This window comes from Macrotis lagotis, chromosome 3 (genome assembly GCF_037893015.1).
Source record: "Macrotis lagotis isolate mMagLag1 chromosome 3, bilby.v1.9.chrom.fasta, whole genome shotgun sequence".
NCBI classification, from domain to species: domain Eukaryota; kingdom Metazoa; phylum Chordata; class Mammalia; order Peramelemorphia; family Peramelidae; genus Macrotis; species Macrotis lagotis.
This window is the reverse complement of record NC_133660.1, coordinates 127,296,868-127,323,562: the sequence shown is the minus strand read 5'-3', so window position 1 is coordinate 127,323,562 and position 26,695 is coordinate 127,296,868. Positions and strand designations below refer to the sequence as shown.

Genomic DNA, 26,695 nt, shown 5'->3' with positions numbered 1-26,695 from the left:
ACAGTTATTTCAGGGATGGCTCTATACTAAACAATTCCCAATGCATTCTTTGTCTCTACAGGGCTAGAATGATAGGCAGCACAAGATCAGGAGTGCTTTCTCTCTTTGAGAAAGGAGGAAGAACGAAAAATCCTGATAATGAGTATTGAAGTTCTACATGCAGGTTAGAAGCAAAAGCTCATCACAGCACAAAGAAGCACAACTTCAGGAAGAAAAGCAAGTTATGGATTAGTTTGAAGGGAAAAATAAATGAGGAAATGCTTATTTTTTAAAAAGAGAACATAAATAGAGGAAGGCAGTGATACAGAGAGTTTGCAAGCTGATGTTTATGGCACATTTTCACTAATTCATGCAAACCCACAATTTTTTATACAAATCTCAAAGTGGCCTAAATGATTTGCCCAAAAATGCTTTGGCATTTATGTGAAAGGTCTGTGATCAGTACATAAGAGATGCTTAAGAAATGTATGTTGAATTGGATTGGATTAAATTGAACTGATAATACCACTAGTGCTCATAAAGTGGTATTGGCTCAATTATTATCAAAATAGAGGGCAAAATCAGTTTGCCTCTTGTTCAATGAATTTTACCATAGCAAATTGTGTTCAACATGGACTCGCTGAGTCGGTAGAAGAGAGAATTTAAATTCCGGTTGGATGGCTTCAATGAACACCTCTCTCAAATATTGCCAACATTTGAAACCTGAGCCTGACTTCATCCCACAGATTCCTGGATCCATATTTTTTACTATTACCTCCAGATAGACCACTGTCCTCTGAGAGCCAGCATCCTAAACTCAATCCATTCTTACCCCGCCCTTTGAACCTTGTCCTTATCTCTCATGCCTTGTTTATTTTATTTTTTTTATTTTGAAGGTTCACATTATGTTTCCATGCAATCAGAGTGGGTCAAAACTTTGATAAATATCTCCAATTCCTTCATTTCTCTCATGTGCCACATTCAAAAAGCTATGAAATTCTAAGAATTTTAGTTTAATAATATCTCTTGTATCGTTTCCTTCTTTCCAATCTCATTGAAACTGCCCTAGTTCAGGCTCCCATTGCTAATCAATATTGGATGCTCTGACTACAAGGGCAACTTCGTATAGTGGATAAAGGGTTGGTCTAAGAATCAGGGAGACACTGGGATTAAAAAAAAAACTGCCCAAGATACTTATTAGTTTTATGACTAAAGGTAACTCACAACTTCACTGTGGTTCAGTTTTTTATATACCTCTAAGGATCATTTTCAACTCTAAAATTATTATCCAATAATCCTGTGATCTTCCTGTCTCCAATGTATTTGTCCACATTGTTGCTCAAGTAATCCTAGTTATGGTATTTTTTAAAAGCATGTCTTTAAAAGCATATCCTAATATGAATTAGGCTGTCAGATCCTCAAAGACATAGACTGCATCTCATTTCACCTTTGTATCCTGGGGCTTAACATAGCTTTATACACTATAGACTGTGTCAAATTTAATAGTAGGTTGAAAATTTTAAAAAAGCTATAGTCATGGAAATATATCTGAGCTGCAATATAATAGTAAAAACCAAATACAGCAATAATGATATAATTATAATTACTAATTATATTTGCCATGTCTAATTCAGGCTGACCCCATGGGAATATGAAATAATCTTAAAAGCACAGATCTGACCAAGACATTCCCTGCTCAAGATGCTTCAATAATGATGAACTTTACTTTCTGTCATTTAAAGCCCTTCAAAAATTCTTTTCTTTTCTTTTTTTGTTTTTTTTCAAGACAATGGAGTTAAGTGGCTTGCCCAAGGTCACACAGCTAGGTTATTATTAAGTGCCTGAGTCCATATTTGAACTCAGGTCTTTCTGACTCCAGGGTCCTTGCTCTATCCACTGCCTCTACCCAGGTGCCAGTGCAAATTATTTTCATAGGATCCTAGGGGTAGAAGGGATTTTAGAGGGATAACATCTTCATTTTACAAATGAGGAAACATTTTAAATAAATTTTGCAATGAGGATCAGAGACATTAAGTGATTTGTCTATTGTTCTACATGCATATAAGTGGCAGAAACAAGAGATGAAGCCAAATCCCCTGATCCAAAGTCAGTGTTATTTACACTATTATCTTTCAGACTACTTTTCTTATTTCAGACTTGAGTTAGTGGTAAAAAAGCATCACACACTGCATTAGCTAGTCAAATTGGTCCACTTGTTGTTTCCTGTGAAAAGCTCTGCATCTTCCAATTCTATATCATTGCACAATTTCTTCCCCATTACTGGGAAGAGATAATTCATTCAGCTATAGAACCCTACTTTTGGATTGTGCTTCCCTGACTGCCAAGTTACTCACTATACCTAGCTAGTGCAACATTATGAATAATATTATTCCAACCATTGCACTTTGCTTTCTTTGTCCTGTGTTTGGGCCCCTTCTTCTTCCCTCTTCCTTCCTAGTGCCATTTCACCCCCCCCCCATCACATCAATAATACCATTGCTTTTGAAAAGAGTGGTCTAATGGTTCTACTCACCTTTCTTTTCACTTCTGAGATTAAATTGATCTTTCCTAGGTACCAGACCACTTCCCTAATCCTAGAACTAAAATAAAGTTCCTTGAGAGCAGGTACTATCTCACTTTTGCATTTGAATCCTGAATTCCTAGCACATATACTAATCATCTAAATTTTTTTCATTTATTTTTTCAAAGTTGTGTAATTTTGTCTGTTTCCCCTCATTCTCCTAACTCATAACTCATCTACAACTTAACAAATGGGTTTTGCAAATGGTAGTAGGCGATAGATTCATCACTATGGTTTAATAGGTAAATAATTTCTTTGGACTTAGGTTCTCAGATCTGTACTGTTTATTGAGGAGTCAGTTAAATATAGTCTTGTGGCCTGAACTTGTGTTCTTTTGGTACAGTCTGTACAATGCTATAAGACTTCGATATGATGTATTGGCATCTAAAGGCTTTAATGTTGGACTCAAATGCTTTCTACCATTTACTTCTTCAGGATGACTTCCTGAAATTGTGGGTATTGCAGACTTCCCTTAACTATTAAATTTTGAGAAAAAATTAGTTGGAAACTGAGGTAAAGAGAATCTGAGCACCATCCAGCAATTTAGGAATCCTTACAGTAGGAAGTTAGAAAGACTAGAAATTATCTGTGAAAGGGCTAGATGAAGTTTCTGTTGTCTTACTCTAGGAAATTTTTTTAGGATCCAATTCCTCCTACAGCTCAGGCCTTTTCTTCAAAGATAGGAGGCCAATTATATCAATTTCCCAAAAACATTGATTGTACCATTCTATCTCCCTTCTATCCTATTCTATCTCCTAGATATAAGAAGAGATATAAATGTAACTTGGTACCCATCAAAAAAAAAAAAAAGGAAAGGAAAAGAAAGGAAAGTTAAAGGAAAGAAAAAGATCCCTATAAAACAAAACTGCTGTCCTGTCCTCTCACCATCCCCTGGAAAATGAATATACAATAGTCCATTGTAAGGACATTGTAAGGGACAAATAGGATCATGGATTTAGAGCTAAAAGAGATCAATATCATCTTTCAAATTAACTTGTCTCATAATAAGAACACTGAGGACCTGGAACACCAGAGAAGTTGGCATACATGTCAGAGAGAGAGAGAGAGAGAGAGAAAGAGAGAAAGAGAGAATCAGAGACAGAGAGAAATAGAGAGAGACAGAGAAGAAGGGAATGTGGTTGCCAAGACTAAAACTGAAAACAAATATATCCCACTTAATTTACAGTTTTGTTTCACAGCCATACTCAGGCAGAGAAAGAACATAGACACATGGCTCAGTGACTACAGCTGTAGCGGCCCTTCTGGACAACTACAAAGAAGGTTTAATTACAAGTCTGTCTAAATATAAGTGAGCATTCTAGGAAACAGCATCAGCTTGTCCTTTGAAGTGAAACTATGCATAGTTAGTTATGGATGATGTCACCTCTGTTCAGGTAGAACTGTACAGAAGTATTCTAACTCTAATTGGGATGTGCTTCACCTGTGCCTGGGGTGGGGGAGGGGAGAAGCACAGCCAGGAGGAATTAACTACTATCATATAGATCTTTGTGGGGCATAGAGGAGGAACATAGAACGTCCTAGAATGAAGAGAGCTCATATCAAAGACAAATCTAAACTATTTGTGATGGAGAGAAAGAATTATTGAATTGTAATGCATTTTGAAACATACTATGTGAGAAAATGAAACTCAAATCATACAAAATGAATGCTGAAAACCATCTTTATATAATCGGAAATTTTTTTTTTCAGAAAGAGACTTCAGAATGGTAGGAATCTATTAGAGTTTGAAAGAAAACGCCAGCTCTGAGGTACTCCTTGCATTTTGGATCCATAAACTTTGACATTCTCTATCCACTTTGGACTGATTCCTTGTTCAGGAGATTTGGTTTTTCCATCTGTTCAAGGTTTCTGAATTCCCTTCTAGCTCTAGAACTTTGATCATATAAGCTAATTCTCTCAGGTCTATCATCTACCTGTGTGACCTTGGGAAAATCATCCTTAATGTCCCTAGGTCTATTTTCCTCAACTGTTAGCTGAAGCTTGACTAGATTGCTTCTCAGATGTGTGATCCTATAATACCATTCAGCTCAATTCTTAGTTATTAGTGCCAGCCCTCATTTTTCTTTCTCCTGCTCCCTCCTCTTTCGACAATCCCCCCAGGCCCCTTATGATTTCTATTTTTCTCTTGCTTGGAACTTTGCCTGTATTTTCTCAGGGGAAGATTAACCTTTCCAAGGGTCTTGACAACTTCTCTGATTCTCAAAATTAGCCAGAGTTTTACCATGGGCAAATCTCTACCAAGATGTAGTTTAATGGAAGTAGTTTATCTCTGAAAGAACTAACAATTCACAATGTGTTTCCATGGTGTCACTTTCTAGATGAATCAGGTAGATGAGTTCAATGGTAAATTACCAGGATAACAATTTTCTCTTGGTGACAAGTCTTAATAAATGCTACATGGCATCACTACTGCTGAGGGGATCAGTAATAGCACAGTCACTCTCTATGGATTAGTCAATCAGTCCAATGAGCAATGAAGGCTAGAGAATTATAATCACTTGTGATAAGAAGGATAAATGTGATTAAACACTTCAAAGAGAGAAAATTTAAAACCTTATAGAACTTTAATATGACGTCTGAATGCACAACTTGTGCAAGAATTGAGATTCCTCAACTGACACCAAGTTACTGGATTTCAATTGATTGTTCAGATCTTCTAGTTCTTCTTATGGCAACAAATTATAAATTAAGAAAAGACAAAAATCTCAAAAGGCTGACCTGTCATATCCTTTTGACCCTTAGAATGCTCCTAGTCACATTAAGCTAATCACACCAAATGTCAGTCTCTAAGTAGAATGTTCTAATGGTTTGTATTTATCTAAATTCTTATCCCTCTTCCTATTACTGTGGTATCGGTGCTCAGGTAGAAGAAGGGCTAAATGTCCTGTGCTACACTGAGCTCTTCTTTAAATGGTTCCACTCATATTTAGTTGATATTGATAGTCTGGCATAATGGAAAGAACACCGGAACCAAAATGAGACAACATGATTCCCCTAATGCTTATTCTGTGACCTTGATGATGATGTTTGTCCTTTGCTTTTGAAGCAGACCATGACATCAGGGATGTGATGCCATGACAAGCACATGAACTGGATTTGAGTGAGGGGGTGCTGGATGTGAGGCACTGAAAGTTAAGAGACTTGCCCAAGATCACACAGCTAGTAAGTGTCAGTTGTCTGAGGCCTGATTCAGACTCCCAACCTCCTGATTCCAAGGTGAGTGCTCTAGCCACTGTACACCTAGCTACCCTGTAATCTTGGGCAATTCACTTAATCTTAATGGTGAGGCTAAAGAGGATGGACTTATTTTATCAGCTACACTTATGAATTCCGATGCATCTGGAACTCCTTTTTTTCTATAGTATATTATTCCTGGCTATTTTTCATCAAGGCTTCTAAATACTCAGAGTTCACTGATCTCTACTGGGGCTTCAGAGAGTACTGGGGCTGGAGGAGAACTGCTGCCTCTTTAATCCATCTTTTGTTGTGTACAGTTAGTAGGATGAATGAAGCTTCTAGTCTAAAGCCTTCAAATGCCTGCCAAGTGAAAACTACTTAAAGTCAAAAAGGGAGTCAAAAAGGCTCTATAATTGATTAATTTGTTATTTTCAGACCTTCATCTCAGGAGAGAATGATAAATTTAAACAAGAGCTTCTCACATAATCACCATCACCTGGTTGTTCTTAAAAGCCCATGGCAGGAACTGATAGAAGACAAATTGTGGAATTTGGAGTCTCATGAAAGCCCCATTTCCAAAATGACTCAGGAAATGAATGGAGGCTATGCCCCAGGCTTCACAGGGGGAATGGCACAGGTGGTTATACCCCTGCCAGCACAAATCGTGGACTCTTAAGTACTTTGTAAATGGAAAAATGCAAAGGAGCTGTTAAGCAGTTCTATTAATAATATATCCACCAGGGAACTGTGAGGACACATTAATTAGTAGCTGTCTTGCAAAGTGCTCTGAAAATTCAACATCATTGTTAGGAACAGTCATTAGATGCTCTTTGGGTAAGCAAGGCACAGAAGGTTGTACCTGTGACTTTGTCCTGCACAGGTCTGCAGCAGCAATGATTTCTGATTATCTGTGAATAAATCTTGCCAATGCAACAAGCATTTAATAAATGTTTCATGTGCATCAGGGTCTAAGCACTAGAGAAAAAGCATTCATTGTCTTCAAGGAGCATACAATCTGAGGAAATATAACGAAAGGACACTTGTCTGATTCATCAGATCAAACAGTGAAAGTCAAAACGGCAAAATCCCAAAATCTTATTCTGAAACACAGACTGGCACCTTGAGAGGCTAATTCTATAAACAAAAACTGCTCAATGAGCTTAATTGGCCCCTATTCCCTCTATTACTTTTTCTTTTCTGGCAGCAGGAACACAGATTCACACTCAGGAAATTGCTTGACCAGGTCAATTCTTCCTTTTTCCTCTCTTGATGGTAGACTAATGCATTATTTACTTTTTGTTCACAAAGATCCCTTTATATGTTAGGGAAATGATCAATGAAATGTGAAATAGAAAAAAAAAATTACCTTTCTTTCCAAATATGATGTTTCTATAAATAAAATTTATCCTTTCTTCTCTCTCAACCCTTTCCCAAAAATCTAACTCCTCATGCTATTATGCCTCTAATCTACCAATTTTTTTATTATTAGCATTTCGGTCTTTCTATTCCTATAAGCTTGAAATTCAGCTACCATGTCTGACTTTTCCCATTCTCTTTCTCCTTGTAAATACTGTCAAAGTTATTGATTTTTATAGCTTATGTTATTGGTAAAAGTCTAAATTCTCAATCTGTAATTAAGGATTATTTGTTTAGAATTTTTTTCTCTCCTTTTGTTAATTGTTTTAACAATCACAGGAAGACATGATTAGAAATTGGAAATCCTGGCTGGTTATCTTTGTGAGAACCACATAGATTTCTGGTATTTGGTGAATATTAAGTCAGGTAAGAGTTAGATAGCCAACTTCTCCATAACAAGATAGCAATGTAAGAATGATATATTTGTGAATAAATTTGTAACCTAATTCACCAGCCACCAGAAGATCTTATGATCTGCTTGGTCTTTTTTTTAATGTATAAATACTCCCTTCTCCCTATATTCCATAATGACCTCCATTTATAGGTTTCTTAGTAAATCCTAGAGAAGAAACTTCATATCAAAATTTTATTTTAACTCCAAATTATTCAGGTTTAACACAACTCTGATGCCAGCATTTCTTTTGCAATTATAGATCAGAGGTCATGTATTTGGAGTTATAAATGATGTCTGGGTTCATTTAGTTTAACCTGCACAGTTTATAGAGGGATTAAGCAATTTGCCTAAGATCACATAAAGAAAAGAGAAGAACTGAACAGGAATCATTCTCTTTTAATCTATGTTTTATATGACCAATCATTATAGTCCATGATCTCACTATCTTTTGCTCAGGTTTCTTCCCCATCCCTACCCTGGCCAATATCCTGCCATGGACTTCTAATACCTTGAGTACCCTGAGTTGTTAGTTCATTAGCTTCTGATGCTTCTAGGACTTTTATCTCTATTCTACTTCAATTATTTATAGGGATGGTGACACCTCAAATCTCATTTTATCTGAAAATCACTGTCCTTCTAAGATTCCAAATTCAGTAATTCCCATCTCTTAAAAAATCTATTATCCTTGGAATTATATTATTACTTAGAGCAGGGGTGGGGAACCTCCAGTTGATGGGCCCATATAAGGCCTTTAAAATAATTTTATCTGGTGCTATCAAAGGGAAATGCAGGCTTGAAATTCAATAAATCTAGGGGTTTTGTGGGGGGGTTAGGATTTTTAAGTTGATAATAGTGTATGGCCTGGGAATGATATTGTGTTAGTGATCCTTGAGGACCACAGCTGTGAGATAACAAGGACAAAGGTCTTCAAGACCCTCTTGCTCCTCTGTTGTTGTGCAATACTGCTGGCTCGGCATCTCGGGATGTCATCATTCTCCTACTTTTGTGTTTGCCCAGAAATTATACCAAAACTATAAAGATAAGGAAGTAGGACAAGAATCTGGGCAAACAACTTTATGATCTTTTTGCATGTTTGGCTCCCATTGATTATCTAGATATGTTTGTGCTGTCCAAGGGCATTGGGAAGATATATAGAAGTTAAGGATACTCAATAAAGTGGTCTTTTGTTCCTATGAAAAGAGGCTCGTGTCTCCTTTCACTGTAGCTGAGAACAAGTTCTTTGGTGCACTGTTTCATTTCAATATTATAAATATCAAATTGACCTTGGGAAAAAAAAGACTTCCCGCCCCTGTTCTAGAGAAGAGAGCTTTGTCTGTTAAATTAGGAAGACTTGAATTCATATCTTACTTTTGATACTTATTAGGTGTGTAAACTTTTAGTTTTTGTTTTTTGTTTTTTTTTGCAAGGCAAATGCGATTAAGCGGCTTGCCCAAGGCCACACAGCTTGGTAATTATTAAGTGTCTGAGGATAGATTTGAACTCAGTTCCTCCTGACTACAGGGCCAGTGCTCTATCCACTACGCAACCTAGCCTCCCCATAGGTGTGTAAACTTGGCCAAGTTCTCTCTGAGTTTCAGATTTCTCATGGGAAAATGAGGGTGGACACTAGGTAATGTTGTTCATAGAGCCCCAGGTCTAAAGTCAGGAAGATTCATCTTCCTGAATTCAAATTTGGCCCCCATACACTTAAAACTGTGTGACCCTGGGCAAATTATTTAACCTTGTTTGCCAATAAAAATAACAAGGACCCTAAATGGAGTCACAAAGAGTCAGATGTTACTGAAACAATTTGGTACCAACAAAATAAGGATAATAAAGTATATATAGCATCTACTTCCAAGGATATTGGAGTGGAATTTCCATTTCCTTTTCAAGCTGTTTACAGTTGAGGAAACTGAGCTAAACAGGGTTAAATGACTTGTCCAGGGTTACACAGCTAGCAAGTGATGGGGGCTAGATTTGAAAATATGACAATAGGTCTTCCTAACTCGTCTCAATACTCCATCACTGGGCCACAGTAAGATTTCTTGGGGTTTCAAGCCCCAAATTACTCTGGCTCTTCCTAACTGGCCAACAATGAAGCCCAGGGTAAACTCACTTGACCACTGTTTGTACCCTGATTGGTCCAGACTGAATTCAAATAGCAATTTTTGCTGTTTTGTCTAGAAACCCAGAGAGTCTTCCTATTCTTTTTGTTTTTTGAGGGGGGGGAAGTGAAACTATGCAAAAAGTGACTACAAATCTCTTTTCTTTCTCACTTGCCTTAATCACTGAAGTATCCTGAAGGTCCTTCCCTCCAAAAATATGTTTTTTTCTTCTTTTTTTGGAAATAGTATTTCTTGGTCTCTTTGACTCAGCTAACCATGTGACTGAATGGGTATTGTTTCAGTCAAACTGTGACCTTAGAAAGACCTGACATTATAAAGCCAAGGTGTCCCATTGCATGCAGGGTCATCTCCAGTAGTCCTGAGCCATGGCCACTGGAACCAAATAGCTCTGGAGGAGGAAAAAGTGAGACTGGTACTTTCCACAGCATCTCCTCAATTTCACTCACATGTCATGGCATCACCTCCCTGATGTCATGGTTTTCTTTGAAAATAAAAAGACAAATAATTTCCTAGGGTTCAAGTATCTTATATCCTCTTTGTAATATGCTTTGCAATCTTTCAAAGGTCTAAAGTTTTCTTATTCATTTCTTGTATTAGGGTTATATTTGACAGTCCACTTATAGTCGATGGAAAATTTCTCAGAATAATGTTTTTAAATTAAAGAAACAGAGTTTTGTTCAGTCATTTTCAGTTATGTATAACTCTGTAACTCCATTTAGGGTTTTCTTTGCAAAGATTCTGAAATTTTTTTTTGCCATTTCCTTCTCAAGTTTATTTTGCAGATGAGGAAACTGAGACAAACAGGGTTATTGACTTACCCAGACTCATACAGCTGAGAAATGTCTGAGGCCAGATTTGAACTCAGGAAGATGAATCTTAACTCCCATTTTATTTCTCTATCCGCTGTGCCACCTAACTACCTTGAAATAGTTATTAAAATACTAGAAAATGATAATAACAACACAAGTTCCTCACGTTTAAAACCTCTTTAATAGATATATGTGAGCTATTTTTTCCACTATTCCAAATTTCTCTCTTATTCTAAATAGCATCTTTGTCCACTTTATGATATTTTTATCCTCAAGTTATTCCCAATTATTACCCTGCTTCTGGCTTTGTTTTCTTTATTTCAGCCTGGTCCTATGGTATAACTATAACTAGGGTAGAGTGACACGAACTTTTACCCAACATTCTGAGGAAAAATTCTCATTTCATAATATATTACCTCACCTATTCTTGGAATGGCAAGAATACATTATTATGGTGCTTCTCTCATCAAACTCACTTAACCTCTCCTCCTCTACCCATACTCCCTCCCCCAACTAGACACCTTTTCTTCTTCAAACCATTCCCTCTATGTCTCCTTTTTAAATTAGTGACTGGTGGCTAGATAAGGAAAACAAGACATATCTTCTTAGGGATGGAGCATCTTTTCCACCAGTGTAATTGCACCTGGAAGGCAGGTGAGCCTTCTGGATGAGCTTTAAGCTTCCTCACCCAACGCTAAATTCACCCAATTCATCTTGGGCATAATAATTCCTTATTAAGACTCTGCCCTATAATCAATCATTTAAAAAAATTGCTACCTTATCCTAAGGAAACCCTTGCCCTTTTATCTTTCTCCTACTTCTGCTTTGCTAATCTTCAACTTTACTGCTTCAATGGCTCCCTAGGGCCAATAGAATAAAATCAATTTCTTTAGCCTGACTCCAACCTACCTTTTCAACTTTAATTCATGTTACTCATATTTATACATTTTAGTTCCTGTCAAGTTGGGGAGTATTGGTGGGGTAAGGAGAAATGCTGGGTCATAATGTTTAAAGATATAAAAATCAGGAATGGGAAGATCCTGGTACATATGTTAACTATAGTCAGAGCCACTGAAATAACAGTAAACTTAACCTGAAGAAGAGAAAACTAAGGAAATATGTGTTAGCTTAAAGGCCAACTCATTCTTAAAAGTCTGAACTAGGAGAAATTACAAAGAGAAAGATAGGAACACCATATAAAGATGAATTTTCTAACTAATGGGATGATTTGTTTTGTGAGGTAGTGAACTCTATCACTGGATATACTTAAACTAAGGCTGGGTGACCACCTGTCATGGATGATGCAGTAGGATTCCATCATTGTATGAAAGACTGAATCAATTTACCTTGAAGGTCCTTTCCAAATCTAAGATTCTAAAGGACATTTATGCTCTGAAAGTACAAATAATATTATTAAACTGAAAAATGTATTTTCATAACCTAAGTAAATACTGCAAATTAAAACAGGGTACTAGATAGTATACATTTTCCTTTTCTTCTAGTTTGTATTCTCCTGCTTATGGGAAACATTATGATCTATTAGATTAAGTGTTCTGGGAGTCAGGAAGACTGGAATTCAAGCTCTGTAAGAATTTGCCTCTCATCCTTCTTCACCTTCAACAAAAAGTTTTTCTTGAATATCACTCTCAGTGGCCTTTCTGCTTATTTTATTGTACTTATTTTTATATACTTATTTATCCTCTTCTTGTCTCTGAAGATAGAATATAAACTCCTTGAGAGTAGGAATTTTGTCATTTTTACATTTATATCTCTATTGTTCTAGTCCAATACATAGTTGAGAAAGATAAGAGGAAATATATTTAGACATTTAAAAGACATAACAGATATCTTTATCTTTCTACATAGATTTCTATATGTGGACAAGGATATAGAAAGATATATCTGGATCTACAGATCTAAAGGTGATGGAAAGATAAATTTACGCCAGATCCATGTAAATTTATCTTTCCATCACCTTTAGAATTCTCAATCCAAATATATAAATATATAGACATATTTTATTCATATCTTTTTGATTTATTTTTTCTCCTTCCTATTCTATACTTCTTTTAAATCTCTTTTCTTTCATTTTTTTGTCAGTACCACCTTTCCTCTCTGATTTTAAAAAGGGTTTCAGGAAGCAAGACTCTCTTCAAATTATTTTAGAGCAGCACACTAGATAGTGAAGTTATTGACAGAGTTACATAACTACTGCCGTGTTTTTGTGTGCCCGCGCGCGCGCGCGCGTGTGTGTGTGTGTGTGTGTGTGTGTGTGTGTGTGTAAGAGTGAGAGAGGGAGAGGGAGAGAGAGCTCAATTCTTGAAACAAAGGTCATGAGTAGAATGGGGTGGAACTATTAGTTACTATGTAAATCAGCTGAGGAATAATTTCTAATGCATGTAAAGTGCCACCTGACTTTCAGCTAGGATAAAAGCAAATCTAGGAGGTAATCCTCCCTTACCCTTCAGACCCTTATTAGAGAACTCTTTCTAGTTTTGATTTTTGAATTTTTTAAGAAAGGAACTGGAGAGGGTATAGAATGTAGCAACAGCAGTGATTCAAGGCACAGAAAATAGATCCTATGAGCAAGGGTTAAACAATTTAGTTTGGATGAGAAGGTCAAGGGTGATTTATTAAGTATTTTAAAATATTATTTTCCCCTGTAATTCTGTGTATATATCTATACATTTATATATGCATGTGTATAAATGAATATTCATATAAACATGTATGTATATAGGTTCATATATACACACATATTATGTGCATCCAAGGACCAGCCTAGCTAGAATGAGAGACTTGTCACCTCACTTTAAAGTGAGGAGTTTTTCAGACACTCTCAATGATTGTTTATTAAGTCACAGAAGGGAAGAAAAAGATAACAATATTTAAATGCCTAACACATGCCAGATACTATCCTAAGCATTGTATAGAAACAACTCATTTGATCCTCACAACAACCCCTCTATGTTGGTATTCACATTTTATAGCTGAGGAAACAGGCAGATGGAGGTTAAGTGACTTGCCTAGGGTCTTACAACTAGTAAGAATCTAAGACCAGATTTGAACTTAGGTCTTCCTGACTCCAAGCCCATGGTTTTATCTACTGTGTCACCCAGCTGTCCTTCAACAGAGGGGTTGTGATCTACACTTGGGGAAAGGGATAGCCATTAAGAAACTTCCTAGCTCTTCAATTACTGAATTATTAACATCTATGATATATGGGGTCCACAAACTTCGGTATGTCTCTTCAGAGGATAAATCAGAGAATCAAAGTTTACTTGCTTTAATAGAGGTTGAGAAGATATAAAATGAGTTCCTTGAAATGAATGGGACTCAATAAGATTGGGGGTGAAATAAGGATGCCCATTATCACCACTACTATTCAATATTGCATTAGAAATGTTAGCTTCAGCAATAAGAAAAAAAAATTGAAGGAATTAAAATTGGGAAGGAAGAGACAAAACTCTCACTCTTTGCAGACGACATGATGGTATACCTATAGAATACCAAGAAACTATCCAAAAAACTACTGGAAACAATTAGCAATTTTAGCAAAGTTGCAAGATAAAAAAATAAACCCTCATAAATCTATATATGTCTAGCAAGATACAGCAGGAAGAGCTATAAAGAGAAATCCCATTCAAAGTAACCTCAGACAATGTAAAATACCCAGGAGACTATCTGCCAAGGCAGACTGAGAAACTTTTTGAAAACAATTATGAAACACTTCTCACACAAATAAAATCAGATTTAAATAACTGGGCAAACATCAACTGCTTATGGATAGGTCGAGCTAATATAATAAAAATGAGAATTCTACAAGAGCTAAACTACCTGTTTAGTTCCCTACCAATCAAATTCCAAAAAAATTACTTTAATGAGTTAGAAAAAGTTGTAAGTAAATTCATATGGAGAAATAAAAAGTCAAGAATTTCCAGGGAGTTAATGAAAAAAGTGCAAAAGAAGGGGGGTTAGCCCTACCCAATCTAAAATTATATTATAAAGCATCAGTCATCAAAATGGTCTGGTATTGCTAAGAAATAGAGTAGTGAACCACTGGAATAGACAAGGTGCAATAGCAGGAAACAATTATAGTAACTGCTGTGTGATAAACTCAAAGAGTCCAGATATTGGGATAAAAACTCTTTGATAAAAACTGCTGGGAAAATTAGAAGTTAGTATGAAAGAAACTTAGATTAAACCAACACCTCACACCCTATTCCAAGATAGCATCCAAATGGATACAGGATTTAGACATAAAAAAAATACTATAAGCAAATTAGAAGATCAAGGACTACTTTACCTGTCAGATCTATGGAAAGGGAAGCAGTTTATGACTAAGGAAGAGATGGAGAACAGCACTAAAAACAAACTAGATGATTTTGATTACATTAAATTAAAAAGATTTTGTACAGATAAAACCACTGCCACCAAGATCAAAAGAAATGTAGGAAACTGGGAAACAATCTTTACAACTAATATTTCTGACAAAGGACTCATTTCTAAAATATACGGAGAACTGAGTCAGATATATTTTTTTAAAAAAGCCATTCCCCAGTTGACAAATGGTCAAAGTAATATGCAAAGACAATTTACAGATGAGGAGACCAAAGCAATCTATAGTCATATGAAAAATTGCTCTAAATCATTTCTTATTAGAAAAATGCAAATTAAAGCTTTTTCTGAGGTGCCACCTCATACTTCTCAGACTGGCCAATATGACCAGAGAAGATAACAATCATTGTTGGAAGAGTTGTGGGAAATCTGGGACACTATTACATTATTGGTGGAGCTGTGAACTCATTCAACCTTTCTGGAGAGAAATTTGGAACCATGCCCAAAGGGCAACAAAAATGTGCATACCCTTTGATCCAGCAATATCACTACTGGGTCTATACCCTGAAGAGATGATGAAAAAGGGTAAAAACATCACTTGTCGAAAAATATTCATAGCAACCCTGTTTGTGGTGGCAAATAATTGGAAATCAAGTAAATGTCCTTCAATTGGGGAATGTCTTAATAAATTATGGTATATGTATATCATGGAAAACCACTGTTCTATTAGAAACCAGGAGGTATGGGAATTCAGGGAAGCCTGGACGGATTTGCATGAACTGATGCTAAGTGAGATGAACAGAACCAGAAAAACACTGTATACCCTAACAGCAACATGGGAGTGATGATCATCCTTGAAAGACTCGCTCATTCCATCAGTGCAACAATCAGGGACAATTTGGGACTGTCTGCAATGGAGAACACCATCTGTATGCAGCTAAAAAACCATGGAGTTTGAACAAAGTTCAAGGACTACTCCCTTTAATTTAGGAAAAAAAAACCTGATTATCTCATTGTCTGATCTTATCATATCTTATACTTTATATTTCTGCTTTAAGGATATGATTTCTCTCTCATCACACTCAATTTGGATCAGTGTACAACATGGAAACAATGTAAAGACTGACAAATTGCTTTCTGGGGGGGTGGGGAAAGGAAGAAAGATTGGGGGAAAAATTGTAAAACTCAAAATCTTTAATTAAAAAAAGAACTGAATGGAACTGTCTTTTTTCGATCTTTGTAAGGAAACAGAGAACTGTGAATGAAGAACTGCTGTCAGATGGGACCACTGCAACAAATAATGGTTTTGCTTGCTGGTATGAGAGGAACTAACCAGAGCAAAAACAAAAGGCACCAATAAAACTTTCCATATCAAATCAAAATAACTCAAGTCACTGATCATAAAGGGAAGAATGCCTTGTGTATCCCTGTAGAACGTTAAAAATATCTGCAACTTGTCAACAAATAAAAGAAAAAGGTGGGGAAAGAACTTTTCCTCAATATTTCCTGTAATTCTACTCAAGTTCAGAAATGGGAAGGAAACTGGCAATTAAATACCTACTCTGATGAGCATTTTTACATATATTATTTGATGCTCACAGTAATCCTGTAAGGTGAGTCCTCTTATTATACCCATTTTACAGATGAAGAAATGGAAATAGATAGCAATGAAGTGATTATCCTAGTCTCACACCGCTTTTGAGTATTTGAGGCTAGATCTGAATTCAGGTCCTCTTGACTCCAGGCTCAGTGTGCTATGTCCTTCACCACCCAGCTGTTATGAATGGGGTTTCATCAGACTAAAGAATTAAGGCTCTGGAACATTATTCAGTCCAACAATGCCTGAATTTCATATATTAAGAGAGAAACTGGAAGTTATAGCAATAAATGGACTTCCTCAAGAACACAGGGCCAGTCCAAGGGAGAGAAGGGAGAAAGAATCTGAAATTCTAGTATCCAGGAAAATGTTCTTTATATTGAGCCATGCTACTTCTTATGAACGTGAAGGATTTAGATACATACAGTAAAATCCTCTTGTTTTACAATTGGCAACACTGAATACCAGAGTGAAGAAGTATAATACCCCAAATCACAAAGGCAAGATAGAAGGTGAGTCACAATTTGAACCTATCCCTCCAAATTCAGTGGGCACAGTAACAAAATATTAGACTTCTCATTCTCTCTTCCATGTGATTCACATAAGCAGGAAAGACTGTATAGCCTCAAAGTTGGGACCATCTTCCCAACTTTTTATCTTTCATAAAACAGTATTATAGTAGTTCTGATTCTGCTATTTCCTCTTTTAAAGATAAACAAAAAAGTTATATGAAAATTATTATATATTTAAGAGGAATAGCAAGATGTAAATAATAGATTTGTAGCTTCATGCATAATCATTTTTCTATTCCACTGTTATGGAAATGTTTGTTTTATTTCTTAAGTTCAGAATAAAAAAATTAAAAGTAAAGATAGAAAGGAACAGACAAAGCAGGCATTTACTAAAATAATTTTTTCCTATAAAAATTAATCTTTACATAGTGATCAATGAAGAATTTTCTTCACACTGACACAGTCAGGTGAAATCATAAAACACAGATTTAGAATTGGAAGCACAACAAGACATGAAATTCAGTCCCTTCCTTTTACAGATGAGGAAACTGAGAAATCAGAGGAAAATTGTCCAAGGTCACACACAAATAGCAAATAGTTAAGATGTACTGTGAACTTGAGTCCTTTGGTCTCAGATTTAGTTCTCTAATATCCCCAATTTACAGATGAGGATTAGGAATAGAGAAATTAAATGATTATTAATATTACATAGCTGGTAAACATCAGAAGGACTTGAAAGTCTATGTTCTTGCTCCTGTATTATAACTACCACACGTGTGTGTGTTATTATAGCAACTGAAGAAGCTCAAATAATTTCCCATCCCAAATCACCAGAAGAATTACCAGTCACAGACTACTCCAAAGTCTACTAGAATCCTTTCCAGATATACCAACAAAATATGGGATGTCAAAGGCTATGGAAACAGAAAGAAAGACCTATCCAGGCTTACCAGACAAGATGAAAAGGTTTTGAAAATGCCCCCTCCATTTTGGACCCCCTTAAGAGGGGGTTATGCTTAGCTTAACAAAGTTTGGAAAGTCTCAGCATTGATAAGTTTGATATGCTTAACTTTATCACTTCAGGAAACCACTTATTCAACTCTGAGTCCAGTAGCTAGATGTCACAATGGGAAGAGTCCTGGGCCTGGGTCTTCCTGAGTTCAAATATAGCCTCAGATACTTATTAGCTGGGTGACTCTGGTAAATCATTTAACTCTGTTTCTCTCAGTTGAGACATATGTGCTGGAGAAGGAAATGGCAAACAATCCTATTATCTTTGCCAAGAAAATCACATATGTGTTTAATGAAGAGCGGAATACAATTAAAAAAAAGATCAACTATGACAACATGAAACTGGAACTATACTAAACACAAATCATACAAATATAAAAATAGAGGCAGACCTTGCAGTGAGACAGAATCTGCCTTCAAGGAGCTCACATCCCAATCAGACAAATAGTACATATATATGGTGGCAGAGAGATGAATAAGAAGAGAAGCCAGAGAGATGGTTGTGTGATGTATAAGGCTTTGTCAATTAACAAATCCTTTCTAGCAGTGAAGAAAATTAGAGTTATGGCAGGTATTATTTCAAGGTTTTTCAAAGCCCTTTACATTTCTTACTAAAGACAAATCTCAGAGAAAAATTTTAATAGGAATTTTTACTACTATTTCATAGAACAGGAAATTGAAGCTCAGAGGGAGTAGTTGATTTCCTTAGTCATAGAAGGATTTGAAACCATGTTCCTCTAATGCATTTTTTTCATTATACCCTCAAAATAACATCTTGTATAAACTAATTAAAAGTTTAAAACTGTACTAAGACTTTTGGGACACACTTTCTCTGACAATGTCATAGTGACTTCCCATTAATCCAAGCAGTCATTTAATAGGCAACCCATCACTTTACTTATATGCAGAAGGACTGGGGAGCAAATAAGGAACTTGAAATAGGAGTGATTCTTCATATCATGAATCCTCTTCTGCTAGGTCTCAGGGACACTGACATTCAAACTAAAACCCACTACCTTAAATAGGCTTGAAAACTGTTGAAGATTAAGGAAAAACTACAGAACCTATCTTTCTCAATCATCTTCTCTTTGTATATCCAGATCATAAAAAAAAAACTCCTCTCTGTGCAAAGATCCCTCAGACAGTCTATAAGACATTCTTCAAGCAGTTTATGTCAAAATCGTCCCTTCACAGAGACCAACCCAGACATGAATAGCCAAACAGCCAAACAGAAAAGAGGGCAAAGACCTTGTGCTAAATACAGATTACAGGTTCACCTGAATATTAATGTATCTGTGTTTATTTTTGTGTTCACTAAACTTGACCTGTTAGTTCTCTGGAATAGAGAAAGCCCAGGAAGGAAATCATTTTAACTAAAGTAAATCCGCTCTTAATTTGCAGTTGAAATTCTTATAGAATCACCAAGGGGTGGTTGTTATAGTTAGTCCTTTTCTTTTAAGAAGAGGACAAATGATGTATTGACTTGCTCCAAAATTGGATTTAAGTCATCATCTTCTATTCCTGAGTCATCCAAGTCCAATGATGGGCTCTGGGGATGTAATGGATGACCTTGGGAGGAGGGGTGCCTTTGATGTCTGATCAAGCCCTAAGAACTGGAAGTTGCCTGCTTCATGGTTAATTGGGACAAATTGATCTCAGCCATGGGAAGACATTCTCTTGACTTGCCAATGATATTGAGACCTGTCATAATCTTTGTTTATGTACAAAATCTTGTTTACATTTATGTCAAAATCTTTATGTTTATGTACCTTTGTTTATCATATCTACCCAGAGGATTTTTACTAAGTTATGGTTGCTGAGCATGCCGCAACTTCTTGGTACTACAGGTGAGAGTCGGGTGAATCAGTTTGACACCAAAGGTGGATGAGCAGCCCTGAAAAGGGATTGTAAAACCCTCAAACCAGAGAGGTGCTATTTCTTCCTGACCACTCTAGTACCAGATCATCATTTATTGCACAGAACATAATGGAATGAATATTTTGAATTTCTCTAGGAATCTCAAATTTAATATGTTTAAACTCAACTAATTATCCTTTTCCCAGATTTATCCCTTTTCCAATGTGAGAGAGATGATAAAGTAGAATTGATAAGATTTGGCAATTTCTTGGACACTTCGAGCAAGGATCAGTATGAAGAAGAGAACAGCACTGAAGTAGCAAAACTGCCTAGGATTAATGAGAGTTAAACAACTTGCTCTGTTGTTGTGTCTGGCAGCATTTGGGGGAGGGGTAAGGTTCAAATTTAAGACTTTGTTTCTGAAATTTAGGACTTTTTATTCTGAAAAAGAGCTGGGATCTATTTTTTTTAATAAAGTGTTCTAATATATTTTCTTTTGAAATCTTGTATATTTTATTTTCTGCACTTAAAATATTAATTTGAGAAGGGGGTCCTAGGTTTTATGCCCCAAAGTTTAATAATCCTGCTCTCAAGTCTCTCTGCTAATATTGTCTGAAGTAAAATCATTCCAACTACAATGAATTTCAAAGTTTGCTCCTCATCAGAAAAAGAAAACAAAATATAAACTTAAGCAGAAAAATGGTACTATGATAGTTTGTTGTGGATAATCAAAACATAAATTTTAAAATATTTCTAATAACCCATAAAAAGTAAACAAATACATAAAATATTGACAGTGTGGCAAAGTGGGTAAGAGCCTAAAACTGGAGTCAGGAAGATCTATATTCAGATGCTCCCTAGAATGCTTATTAGGAATGTGTCAATGGATAAATTCACTTTCTATAGATGTTAAAAAAAATTGGAAAAAATATCCCTATAGTACTTATTTCATAAGATTTTATGTGGCCAAATGAGATTATATACTAATATTATTTTGCAAACTTTAAAGGATTTCATAGAAATACCAGTTATCACTTTTAATCACCATCACCTCCATCATATGAAGCTCAATTCTTTGAACACAATTATCCTATTCTCATTGCATTTTTCATCATAAAAGAGAAAGGAATGAACCTATATAAGTATTTGTAGATTTTTTGGAGTTCAGTGAAAAATTCTTAGGCAACATTTAAAGGCCAATTTTCTTTTCTCATAAATGTTTTAGGAGATGTTTATGAGAATTCTAACAAGGGTGTGGGAGAATTCTCTATCATTTCATTAGAGTTAACAGGATAGCTTTGAGGAAATCAGGTCAGACAGAGGTAAGGACAGAGAAGCGAAATATTAACTAATATTAATCTGAGATGACAATATTGGCAGGTCTTCAAATTGTACTATTGGCAGTCTAATGATTTCCAGTCTTAAGTATGAATCAGACACCCTGAGTAAAACTACCTATCTCTTTCATCAAGCCATTTACTAATGGAGGACTATTTCTGTATATGTTGAACAGTCTATTCTTCAAACCACAATTTGTTAATTTAAGCAATGGAAAAGCTACCAATGCAATTCTCCTAGGAGGACATGACTATGTTATAGCTACAGAAATTTAATCAAAGGAGCTCAAGCACGTTCAGAGTATTCCCTGATGTAAATGAAGGAAAATGAAGATAAAACTGAAGATTATCAGTATGTGATGCTATCTCATAAAAGTCAGCTAGATAAAAGAACCCTCTAATGTAATCAGCAACTTGAGTAGAAGGCACTTAATAAATGCTTGTCGAATGTTAACTGTCTCGTACAAAGAACAGAACATATTTCTAACCGACTGCCTTGACAAGTCATGTGGTTATTTAGTTTGCCACTTCCAGTGTTCATAACAGCACAAATGCTCTTAATTAGAAGCACTTCATCATCACGAGTGCCTATTAAAATGGCTTAGAGAGATTTGTTCTGCTTTCACTGTTAATTTCTAACAAACGCTAATGACCTTTAATAATCAGGTACTATATTTTACATCTAGCTTTCTGTTGGTGATCATTGCCTTTGGGTCACTGTAAAATAAAGGCTCATTTCAAACTTTCACACTGACTTCTTGTGATTGAGGCATCTACTTAAGTAGATAGATGACTATCTCTATGGAAAAGATGTCCATGGATGCAAAGATATCTTTCTGCCTGTACAGTTTCAAACACACTACCTTCTTCTGTTCTTCCTGATCTATGCTAAAATTCTCTGTCTGCTATAGCTATTATAAATTTTTGCCTACTATCTCCTCTGTCTTAGTCAGTCACTTATCCTTTGTTGATCTTCATTAGTCTCCCATCACGGTTATGGACTACAATAATTCTATGCTGACGTCTCTGATACATGTATGCTTGCTTCAGTAAAAATTATTGTGAGAAGATAAGCAAATGGAATCTGGTTGTTCCATGTCTGTTTGATCTATTTATCATACTGCATTGTCATAGATGAAGCACAGATCTGATAAATGGATTACATGTAAGCAAAGAAAACTCTTTAGTCTAACCTTAAGGTCCTTCACAATCTGTGGATTGACTTATCTTCATTTTTATACCTTATATCTCGTAATACCTTTGTATTTGATTCTTCCATTCCAACTAGATTATTACTCCACTTTCCTAAAATGTAACATGACTACATCCATATCTTTTCCTTCACTTTGAATTCCCTAACTTCACTTTTCTTTACTTCATAATGGTTTTTCTACCTCACTGCACTTTAGGATTATTTGTCTACTTTACTCAAAGAAGCATGAGTTCCTATGATGTCAAAATTGGAAGAAACAATTAGATTTAATCTAGTCAACTCATTTAACAGAAAGACAATTCTCATTTTTACCACTAACTGACCCTTTAATATTTAATATTAATCACATTAAAAGTTTATTGAGTTCATTCATTTAACATCAGATTATAAATTCACTGAGACTTTTAAGACCATGTCTTATGATTTTATGCCCTACCATCCCCTTTTCAAGAAAAATTAACAGTGAGAACTTTTCTTCCATAAATACAGTTACTTGCCACTTCAAGATTTTGTAGAATGCTTCAAGAGTTACTCTAATCAAAAGCTGGTAATCATACACTTATAGTCAACTTTCTGGTAGTGAGTCTCTTGTAACTCAACTAGGTTAGTCTTTAGAAGGTAAACCTTCATTCTGTTATGTAATATCTTTGTCTCTTGGTAGGATCTGACAAACCTTGAGTTTCACTGATATAATATTCAAGAGTCCAAGGTCACTTCCATGTTATGATGAGACCAGAAGGATGACTCTGGATTAGAGTATGCTATACTATTGATGAATCCTGGGGAATATCTTGAAGGAATATTCACAAATACTTGGTGACCTATATAACAAGTAATTCTAGGTGTCAAACCCTGACTAAGATGTCAAATCTGGCGAATTTCAACTATGAACATTCAGAAAGGATGGACATCTTGTAATAGTCAAAAATCCATGAAGGAGGTTCAATTTAAGAAAATATCCTTATCCCATAGTCACTCTATGTCAAGTTAATTAAAGTCAGAATCATCTGAATCACAAACAAATCAAAACTGATTATAAGCAAATGTCTATGTTGTTAGATTTTGGGGAAAATTCCACATAGCTTTCATAGACTTCTTATTAAAGGACACAAACAATTTTAAACTGAGAAACACTAGACAAAATATTTACCCTTCTCCTGACATCTTTTCCTCTCTTCTTTTCTAGCTGCAGCCCCCTCCCAACCTATATCATCTAGTAAGGCAGCTATTTTATCCCCCTGAAACCATTCTGTATGATAATGTTTGCAATGCTTTTACCATTCTCCAAACAGATGGCTAGAAGGAAGTGTTCAAAGTTTTACTTAGAACCAATTCTGGTAATTGCTAAAAGGTAACTTTTGTGGTATGTGCATAAATATAACATAGCCTGTTCTGATGCTTTCACTCAAGTAGAACCAAGAGAATTTAAAGGACACTCAGTTTTGTTCCTCTGTTAGTTGCACTTAATCTCATGTCAGTCATTTTGTGCTGACAGTTCTGTTCAGTTGAATAAGATATAACACAAACAGCAATTAAGTGGAAAAGTGTTTTGAGTTTTCTCCCTTCCACTATTCCTGAATTGCCTAAAGACTGTTCCCAGTATCTCATTAACAGTTCTCAGTAGGTAGAGTCAGTTTAATGCATAGGACAATTAGATTCATGGAATCCTTTTGCCTTTTGCACAATGTACTTGATCCTTTTTCTCTGCCTTCTAGACCTATTCATGGCCCACATGCATTTTTCCATATTCATGGTTCCTTATATGCTTGAATTTTGGGGTTTTCAGAAAAGCCTCATTTATGCATAAAACTTCCTTTGAATTCTGGAAGAGACTGGAATCAGAGATAACAAGCAATTGTTCTATCCAGTCTTTTGATTTCCCATAGGATATGCCTGAATTTTATTCATAGACCATCATGGAATGGAATTGGATTTTGTTAGGTAGCCATCTGCTTGTACTTTTCCAGTTTATCTTTCAGAACACTTTTTTCTCAGAAACTAAGAACACGATTTATGGTGAGACGCTGGCAAAGCAAGTTTTCATGGTTTTGGAATATTAGATGCTTAAAAAAATGAATTTTCCCTCTCCCCTCCTCAGGAGTATCCACAGGTTTCTTCATACAATGGGAGCAGCAATTACACTGTAATATAGAACTCTCTTTCTCTCTCTCTCTCTCTCTCTGTATATATATATGTATATATATATATGTATATATGTTATAGCACTTTCCATTTCTTATCTTTCTTTCTCTGCCTTTGCAATTCAAATGTCCATGAAGATGTCAGCATGAGAAGAAGGACACAAGCCATAGTGACAAGTGACAAGAGTAGCAGTTACCATAGTTTGGTGGATGGAAAGAAGATTTTCACTTAGATACTTCTGAGTAATAAGCAGATCTTACCTCCACAAACCAATTTACATAGAATCAATGAAAAGTAGGGAAGCTAGACTTTTTGTAGCTGGTGAGTCATAGGGATAAGAATCTCTTCTTTTTTAAAAAAACATGAACCTGAGATTGGAGGCTAGGGAATGAAAGCCTTTCCCCCCATTCTTCTATAGAGTTGTGCATATATGTGGACTGGAATTCTCATTTGCAAAGAAAATCTCAGGGGGAAGGGAGAAGGGATGCCAAAGAAAATTTATATATTTAGTTTGTTTCTGTTTTTGTGTAATAAAACCTTTGTGATCTTAGCTTGCCTGGGAAGTGACCTGAAAGAATGAGTGACTTCAAAGGGTGGAAGCTCAGAATTATTCATAAGTAGAAGATTTCATATTTTCATATTTTAAAAATATTCCATTTCACTCCTTTTATTAAATTGGTATTGGGACAAAGAGAAAGGGATTAATCAAAACTACCTTGACTCTGCCTTGACTGTGGTTTGAGTAGTGAGCAGACCAAGCCTCATCAGCTGACTGCCTTCTGGTGGGTAGGGGAAATACTGAAGCTTCTTCGGAAAGGGCTTTCTTTCATAAATTCTTCAAAGATGAACTAATATAGTTTAGGCAGGAAGCACAAGTGGATTAGCACCAGTTGGCCATTTTAGATACTGTATTTAACTAATCAAATTCTCTTACTAGATAATTGGCACGGTGATTCCCTCTCTTCCTTGGCCTTAAAGTAGGAGGCACTCAAGGAACAAAAGCAAAGGGCCCTGTGCCGGGCTAGGGTCAGATGGATAGTTGCTAAGAATTGTAAAGGAAATGTGAAATGAAGGAAGGCTTCAGAGGGATAGATGGGGGGAGTTGAATTGAGTAGTGAGGAAAAACTAACAAAGTGGCTCCATGTTCTAATGGTATCTATAAGATTAGCAAGAGTTAGAAGACTCTTAATACTTTGGGAAGAAACCTATGGATGATTTACGGGAGGACTTAAATTTGTGAGACCACCAATCCCTCCAGCTTTTAGTGTATTTGTCATGAATCTATTGCTAATTCTTGGTTCATAGATTATAAACTATATAAAGGTAAGAATATAAAAGGATAAGGAAAGGAAGGCATATCTTCATTGCCATAATCAATCAAAAATTCAAAAATTGCTTCCAAAGTACTTAGTCAGTGTTTTGCAGTATTCATGGTACAATGAGGAATTGTAATTATATATTATATATACTATATAAATATGTATATTAATATATATATATCATATTTATGTTAGAGTTTACAATCTAGTAGAAAGGTAGAACAATATATTATGCACAAATGAAATATATTTTTTAAAAAATAGTATATTACTTTGAAAGGTATAGAAAGATTTCATGGAGGAAATGACATCAAGCTGGTCTTTACAGGTCTTCTGACTTTCACCAGTAATCAACTCCACTATTCACCTACTAACTCATAGGAGAGACTCCTTTATTTGCAAATACATCATGAATTTTATGTCTTTCAACTAATAAATAATGATAATAATAATAGCTAACATTTATGTAGTATTTAATGTATATTAAGCACTGTATTACTTTATGTATAGAGAAGAAAGAAGTCAGATTACAGAGGGTTAAGAAATGTAGTTACAATAGCAAGAGAAGACAGTAGCTATAGAACAATTTTGCTGGACTGAGCTCTGAAAAGAGAAGCAAATTCATTATAGATGAAATAAAGATTTGAAAATGATAAAAATTAACTATATTCAATATGGTTGAAATCTAAGATGAGGTTCAACAGCAATGCTTGATTAAAAGAAGTTGGTGCTATGTGGTGATCATTCAAATGTTCTTCTTTAGAGAAAGTGAGTAAATCAATAAAGGCAGAATTTCATTTTATATCTAAAGTAATAAATGACACTTTGCAAGATACATTAAAGACATGCTGCCAAGCAATAGA

At 35.6% G+C, this 26,695-nt stretch overlaps 1 protein-coding gene across 13 annotated transcripts in view; it reads right to left on the bottom strand.

Moving 5' to 3' along the window:
* INPP4B (inositol polyphosphate-4-phosphatase type II B) overlaps positions 1-26,695 on the bottom strand; it is a 981,822-nt gene that overhangs the window by 262,709 nt on the left and 692,418 nt on the right. The gene's annotated exons all lie outside the window — the stretch shown is intronic.